The sequence below is a fragment of the Nanorana parkeri genome, unplaced genomic scaffold, assembly GCF_000935625.1.
Source record: "Nanorana parkeri isolate BGI_ZX_2015 unplaced genomic scaffold, ASM93562v1 scaffold309, whole genome shotgun sequence".
Classification (NCBI taxonomy): Eukaryota; Metazoa; Chordata; class Amphibia; order Anura; family Dicroglossidae; genus Nanorana; species Nanorana parkeri.
Genome location: NW_017306577.1, coordinates 919,416 through 927,392, shown reverse-complemented (window position 1 = coordinate 927,392; position 7,977 = coordinate 919,416). Strand labels below are relative to the sequence as shown.

The 7,977-nt window shown below is 48.0% G+C and overlaps 1 long non-coding RNA gene across 1 annotated transcript in view; it reads left to right on the top strand.

The window, feature by feature from the left end:
* Positions 1-7,404: 7,404 nt before the first annotated feature.
* The window catches only part of LOC108788169, a 380,303-nt gene continuing 379,730 nt past the window's right edge, over positions 7,405-7,977 (top strand). Inside the window, exon 1 of the long non-coding RNA XR_001941322.1 lies at positions 7,405-7,811. This is a non-coding gene — a long non-coding RNA (uncharacterized LOC108788169). The remainder of the gene's footprint in view (positions 7,812-7,977) is intronic.

Genomic DNA, 7,977 nt, shown 5'->3' with positions numbered 1-7,977 from the left:
ACCTATAGAACAACAATATATCTGTAGAGATATTTTAAAGCCAAACTAAATTACCCTTATTGCAGGAAAGCTTTTGCCATGACTGACGGATTCGTCAATTTTCTGTCCCTCCGTTAAAAACCCCAATAAACACACAGACTGCGCGACATGGATTTTAACGGCCACAGCAGCCCTTTTATTAAACAAACAACTTTAACAATAACCAAAAGTAATACACCAAATATACAAAAATAATACTTTAACAAGGGTTCACCTGAGAAGGGGTCTTTGGGTGCCCGCCAGCCCAAAAAAGGCCTCTCATAACACTCCACCCATGTCCCCAGCCGCACCACAACCAGCTCGAGGACACTTACTCCTTCCGGGTTCCCAAGGGGCCAGGCCCCCGCCCTTTACAAATCCGGACACCAACAGGGGGAAGCACCCATACCAGCTGAGGGCCCCCCACATTTTTGTAATGAACTCCGATTTTGTAGACCCCCCAAAGACCCCCTAACCCGCCAAGCTGCGTGACAAAAGAAACCCCCATAACCACCAAATTCAGGGAGGGAGGGTGGGACAACCTGCTTCCTTCGTCGATTTCCAGAAAGAGGACGTCCCTCAGCCCTCGCAGTCCCTTCCCATGCGACTCCTCCCGGATACCTGACTCCCACGTCCAATCAGGTAAGAGCAGCTATTCCCATTTTATTTTTTAACCCTTTCTCCCGGGACTATTCCTCCCCCCAGTCATGTAGCCCCTCCGCTTAGGCCCCATTCACACCTATGCGTATTGTAATATGCGCGTCTGTCGCGCGTTTTTTTTTCCCTCGACCGTCGCGCGATTCCAAAGGCTACTTGGCAGTATCCAAATGGAAAACACCCTACAAAACGGACCAATACGCAGCAAAAACGCTCCGGGACCTTTTCATGCGTGGGCCGTTTTGTAGTGCGTTCGGGACAGGCGGAAATACGGACAGGTGGGAACGATACCATTGACTACAATGCTATTTATTTTTTTGACCGTTTTGTAGAGCGTTCATCGAGCGTAGGACGCACTACAAAACGGTCAGGTGTGAATGGGACCTTAGTCTCTCCGTGTCTGTCTTTATGTGCAATTATGCACAACATACTTAAAATTGGTAGAACAGTGGGGGAAAGTTTTTGTGGGCAAAAAAAACTTTGCATGATTCTTTTGCCAAAAAAAGATCTAACCCCGTGCGATTTTTCTATGTTGAACTTTAGTTCCTCTTTAAGCAGTTCAAATTAAGAGAAGCAAGGTGCTTGTGATTTACACTACTGCAACACATGACAGAATAACCAAGAAGGTATTCAGACTCCTGAAGAGCTGTTGTTTCCTGACTGCCCATAAACCACTAGCATAGCACAGATGTCAATCATATTGCTGTATTTTTATTAGGGCTGTGGAAATTAAAGATGAATTTCTCGATTAATCGTTAAACTTTTTGATCGATTAAAATGATTTTGATCGCTAATAAAAACACTCACCTCTCCGCCGGCTTCCGGGAGTCCCGTCGGCGATCCGGTGACGTCACGGACATCGACGCCACCGGACTCCTCCTGTATCGTCACTTAACTTGTCCATAGGAGCCCAGCTGTGTCCTCCGGCCGATGCCGGCATCCGCCTTCCGGGTTCCGTCCCTTGCGAGCGCCCACGTCGCAGGGGGGCGGAACCGATGGGAACTTCAAAAGTGAAAAAAAAAAATACTAATATAATCAGACCGCCAGGAAGGTTAATACATCCGAATGGGTCTGAACACAAATTTTCGTTACGGCAACATTGGAGCTGAGGCTCCTAAACCCGAATGGCATTCAGGATCCGAATTTCTGAATTGCATTGGTGAGCTTCCAAATGCCATTCGGGTCTGGGAGCCTCAGCTTTAGTAATATATGTATGTGGCTCCCAGACCCGAATGGCATTCAGGATCAGAATTTCTGAATTGCATTGGTGAGCTTCCAAATGCCATTCGGGTCTGCGAGCCTCAGCTTTAGTAATATATGTATGTGGCTCCCAGACCCGAATGGCATTCAGGATCCGAATTTCTGAATAGCATTCCGGAGCTCCTGAATTTAGAATTATATGTATATGGCTCCCAGACCAGAATGGCATTTGGGAGCTCCCGAATGCTATTCGGAAATTCGGAACCCGGAGATTCAGCTTTAGTATTAATATCTGTAGATGGTTTTCACTGGTATTCACAACGAATATCCGTAAACTCATCCGAAACTCCGAAAATCTGGATTCAATCCGAATCTGAAAAAGAATCCGGAGAGAGCCCTTCCTGTGCATATTATAGAGCCATTTATTCCAAACAGCATAGAGCTGTCTCGGACTTGTTGACCATCATCAGTGCAATGCCGGGGTGAGGCTTAAGGAATACGCAATGCTTGATGAAAATACAGATATATACATTATTCCTAGTAGCTATTTCTTTCTTTATAGGGAGTGCCGCTGCCACTTATTATTAAAACCCCAATAGAACTTTCACTTCCAATAAGCTAAATATATTTGTGAAACATCAAAAGAAATTCTTACAGTTTATTTTCTTTGGAAAGCAGCCACAGCCTGAGTAGAAAAGCCTGTCCCCTGCCACCTTGGTGTAGTGAAAGACTCTTGCCCTCTGCGTGAAAGCAGTAGTCTCTCTGCAGACACCCCTTGCTGAGTCAGACCTAAAGCTTTGCAATGTGAAAAACTCAATCTCCCTGCTGATTGGTAAGCTTTAGCCCTGATTTAGCATGGGGCGTGTTGGCGCTCTACAGAGAGACCGCTGCTTCCACACAGAGAGCAAGAGTCCTTCTCAACATGCAGGGAAAAGGCTTTTCTCCCCAGGCTCTGGCTACTTTTTTCAAGAAAACCAATTTTATGTTTTGATGCACCTGGAATGTATTAAAACTAAAAGTTCAATTGGACTTCAATATATTCATATACTCTATACTGCCAAAAGTATTGGGCCCCTCCCCCTCCAAATCATTGGATTCAGGTGTTCCGTGACATTTCCTGGCTACTAAATATTCCGCGGTCACCTGTTACTGGTATTACAACAAAGTGGAAGCAACTGGGAACAACAGCAACTCAGCCAGGAAGTGGTCGGCCACGTCACATGACAGAGCGGGGTCAGAGCATGCTGAAGCGCACAGTGCGCAGAAGTCGCCAACTGTCTGCAGAGACAATAGCTACAGACCTCCAAACTCCATGCGGCCTTCAGATTGGCACAACAACAGTGCGTAGAGAGCTTCATGGAATGGGTTTCCATGGCCGAGCAGCTGCATCCAAGCCGCACATCACCAAGTGCAATGCTTATGGTGGGCTCTGCAGGGTCACCCTTAGGTGGGCTGTTTGGGTTATCAGGTGGGCGTAACTAGAAATCACAGGGCCCCATACAAAATTTTGCTATGGGGCCCTGTGATTTCTAGTTACGGCCCGGCTCCTAAACCTTGTGGACGCCTTCCCAGAAGAGGCGGAGCTGTTATAGCGGCAAAGGACGGAGCAAACCCAATACTGAACCCTACGGACTAAGACTGGGATGCCACTAAAGTTCATGTGCGTGTAAAGGCGTCCCAATACGTTTGGCAATATAGTGTATATTCAATGTATTCATATTCAATACATACAGATATTATATTTTGATTAATATAAAGTCGTATCTCTTGAACACTTGCAATGTATTCCCCCATCATTGTTTATCATCTATAAGAACCAGTGACATGGGGCCCCCTTGGAGGAGCCAGAGGCTGCAGATGAGACCCCCGAAATGTGACCGCGGCTCGCTCTTATCCGCACCATCACAGATCTCCGTAATCCCACGCACAAAACAAGCCGCGTCTTCCCGAATGGGAGGCGTCTGTTTCACAAATTAACTTTAATTAATGACATTTTTCACAGACTCTGTAGCTCTCATTTGTTTCCCGCTTTCACGCATGTTCCCAAAGCTGTTAAATGAAATGAAAACTGTTTAAAACTTGATTTAAGTGACAAGAGAGTCACACATCAGAGAGCCCCGTGTCCCCGGGGGCGGGGGAGCAGATCGCAGCAGATTTTGGGGTCTTCCATCGCCCCGGGGTGGGGAAGAGAGCGTAGCATTATCTTATGACTTGAACCCCTCAGAACACAGATGTCCAACATATACATCGTTTTTCATGCAAATGTGTTGGGGGTACCGATGAGGAAAATGGTTATAGCTGAACTCTTTCCCTTCAGTCTTCTATCTGACCTCCATCCTTCCCTTCAATCTTCTATCTGACCTCCATCCTTCCCTTCAGTCTTCTATCTGACCTCCGTCCTTCCCTTCAGTCTTCTATCTGACCTCCGTCCTTCCCTTCAGTCTTCTATCTGACCTCCAGCCTCCCCTTCTTTTGCACAGTTGTACCGGCTCCTCTCCTGGACTGGAATGGCTTCCTCTGATGTCACTGCACACTGGGAGCTTCTCACAATGTGCATTAGAAGCTGCAGCAAGTCAGATCGAGCTCCGCCTCATTTCCTGGCTGGAGCACAACTGGCAGACAGGGAGAGAGTGTTGTCACCCTATTACAGGAAGTACCCAAGCAAAGACATATAGGGCAGGATCACCAGGGATTATTCCCACAAAAATTGGAAATAACATTAACGTATGTACAGCTTCAGCAATTTCCCCTGCAGTACTTTTTTTCAGCCACTAGATGTCCTCAGTCATGTCCGGCATCATTCAACCCATGTCCTCCTCCAGCCTGTGACTGGACAGTGGAAGGAGAAGCAGCCCAGTGGTGAGCTCATCTCTCTGCTCTCTCTTCCTATCAGCGTTCTCTTGTCGGCTGACTGGCTCCTTGTGCTGCTTGTTCCCCTCACATTCCAACCCAGCTGTACAGGGACTACAAGAAGCTGATAGCAGGTCACATTCAGGTACTTATACTGCCTACATTTAGTTTTACCACTACGCAGCATTTGCGTGGGACACATCGGAGCCAATGACACGTTGTTTCTTCGTTCTTTGAAGGTGAACTTACAGGACGGAGTAAATATGAAGCGGCTTTGAGGTTATTTAAAGAGCCGGATCTTTACCGCGCAGCAAAGACGAATCAATCATTTTGTCCTCATTGTGAAGTGTTTTTGTCTATTTTAGAAAACTAGCACAGAACAAAGTTTCGGCAGTCAACAAAATACGGAGGATCCCATTATTATCCCAATCAGTGTCCTCATACCAGAGTCATGTGTGTTCTTCCAGATCTGTGCAAGCCTTGGAGCTTCCTGTAATAAAGACCAGTCAATGCTGCTCTCTTTCCTTGTGCAGGGTGACTGGTCTTGTCTCCGCCCCCTCCTGTAATAAAGACCGGTCACTGCTGCTCTCTCTCCTTCTTGCAGGTTGACTGGTCTTGTCTCCTCCCCATCCTGTAATAAAGACCGCTCACTGCTGCTCTCTCTCCTTCTGCAGGTTGACTGGTCCTGTCTCCGCCCCCTCCTGTAATAAAGACCGGTCACTGCTTTTCTCTTTCCTTGTGCAGGGTGACGGTCTTGTCTCCGCCCCCTCCTCTAGTTTTCAGTTGTGGGTGGGGTCTGCTGGGCAACTCCCACAGCTCTGCTCTCTGCACAGGCTATGTACAGCACAGTGATGACTGATCACTGGGGGAGGGGAGACTGAGGAAATGCTTCCTCCTGCCTGCAGCAGACTGATGACATCATCTCAGCCTAGGCATAGTCGCTGACTGGGGCTCAGGGATGCCTTTTTAATGAATAGAGGAGGAGCAGAAGAATGATACAATTGCTGTACATTGCGACCTTTTAGGAATGTATTTATGCCGGCCACTGGAAGATCCACTTAGTTTTATTAGCTCTCCATGGTGACAGGTTCACTTTAAATAAAGCCCGGAATTCCTGCAGACTGAGCAAACTACTTTAATAAACAGCCACGGCAGATTATTATTGGACCCCCCCATATGCCATCTGCGGTCAGACGCCTTCGTTTAAATGCCACCGTGATTGACAATGGCAGAATTCAGTCTGGTCGGAGGGGGCGCATGTGGATGAGAGTACATCGTGCGCAATTCCCGCACATCCACTGAGCGCCCGCATACAAATTCTCCACTCCTCCGCCTCTCCCAAAATGAATATATGATCCTAGGATTGTATACACGTCCTGCGCTGACCACTGACAGGATCACAGAGCCGGCCGGTGAGAAGTCACTGCAAGGCCGATGTACCGCATGCTAACTGCGCAGGAACGCAGGGCGAGGACAGTGTGAGGAAGATGTTTCTGAACTTGCAATTTTTTTGTTACTTTTATTGCAAATAGCAAAACGTTCAACCAAATTCAGTAACATATCGGAAGGCGCTGGTCTGTGATTAGGGGCGGCAGGGCGAGTTTTGCTGAACTTGACCTTGCCGTAAAAACAGCAATTTGACTTTTTAGGAAGCCCCCACTCACATCTGTGTGCTGCAGCAATGTGCGCAAAGACATGCGTGTTTTCACGCACACCGCAGAAGCACCCCAAAATGTGGCACTTTGAAGGATGCACCGCAGTGCCATTCATTGCTAATGGCACCCCATCCCACCTTGCTGCCCCATGTGATTTCAGGTAGGGGTGCACCGATACCGTTTTTTTGGTATCGAGTACCAATATATATCTTTCAGTACTCGCCGATACCGAGTGCTGATACCGAGTGCTGATACCGAGTGCCGATACCGAGTGCCGATACCGAGTGCCGATACCGAGTGCCGATACCTGTATTTTCACTGGCTTTCCGTGCAACCAGCCGGCTCCATGCTGCATGCTGTTTGACCAGCTCCATGCTGATTGGCCGGGAAGCCAGCCTACCGTGCAATTAGCCCAGCTGTTTGACCGGCTCAATGCTGATTGGCCAGGAAGTCTTCCTCCGAGCCAATCAGCATCGAGCTGGCCAAACAGCATGGAGCCTGCTTGCTGGCCAACCAGGCTCCATGTTCCATTCTGGTATCAGGGGCAAGTATTGGAGCATTTGTAGTACGAGTACTCAGTATTGGCACTGGTACCAATACTAATATCGGTATCGGTGCATCCCTAATCTCAGGTGTGTGAAATTGCACCAAAATGCATGGCATGAGGGGAATTTATCAAAACTGGAGCACATGCAATCTTGTTCGCCAAAGCCGGGAACACATCGTGAAGCCCCCCGAGAGGTGATTCAATTTGATGCCATCTACCATACATTGCAATTTCAATTTGGGATGGTCTGACCCCTTTAAGCATCCAAAATCTTCCAATCCCCAGCATCGACTGCCTGGATTACTGCAGCGGCTGAGGCTGGGAAGGGTTAAAGAGCCCTCCCTTGCCCCCCTTTTACGGGAGGCTTAGAGTTATCCGCTATCTGGCCCAGCTGGATATTTTTGCCCTCAGTGGGGATAAAAGCAAAAAGATGCCAGCTTGCCCTGGCATGTGCTAGATGCCAAGACCCCTCCTCGGGGGACATTACTGCTGCCTTTTGGCTGCACAGAGGAGAAGCAGCAGAAGTAGCAGCATCTTGGTGGGGCGGCTCTATTAGGAGGAATGCGGTAGTGATGTAGAAGCAGTGAGAGATGTGGCCTGCAGAGGAGCCGGTACAGCCTCTGATGCTGATGCTGATGCTGTGATTGAGGTGCTGCTGCTGCTGCTGCTCTCACTGGACCGAAACTGCTAAGGATTTTCTACGTGGGGGGATGCCCAGCTTCTCCTGCTCTTGGCTTTAGGGGACCTACTTCTGTCACCGGTGGACGCAGGCTTGGATCCTTAAAATCTTTAATTAAAAAAAGGGGGAGGAAAAAAAAAAAAAAAGATTCAACTGATGCAACAAGAGGACTGGACCCTGATCACAGCATTGCATCCTCTATAAGGTAAGGGAATGCATCCTGATTGCAGTCATGATGGAGAGGGGATGAGAAGGGTGCTACAGCTGGGAAGGGAATGGGGGGGTTGATCACATTCCTGCAATATCTCCAGCCCTGGCAGGGGATTTTTTTTTTTAATAATCATCATTTAATTGTATTTCCTCCCCAAGAT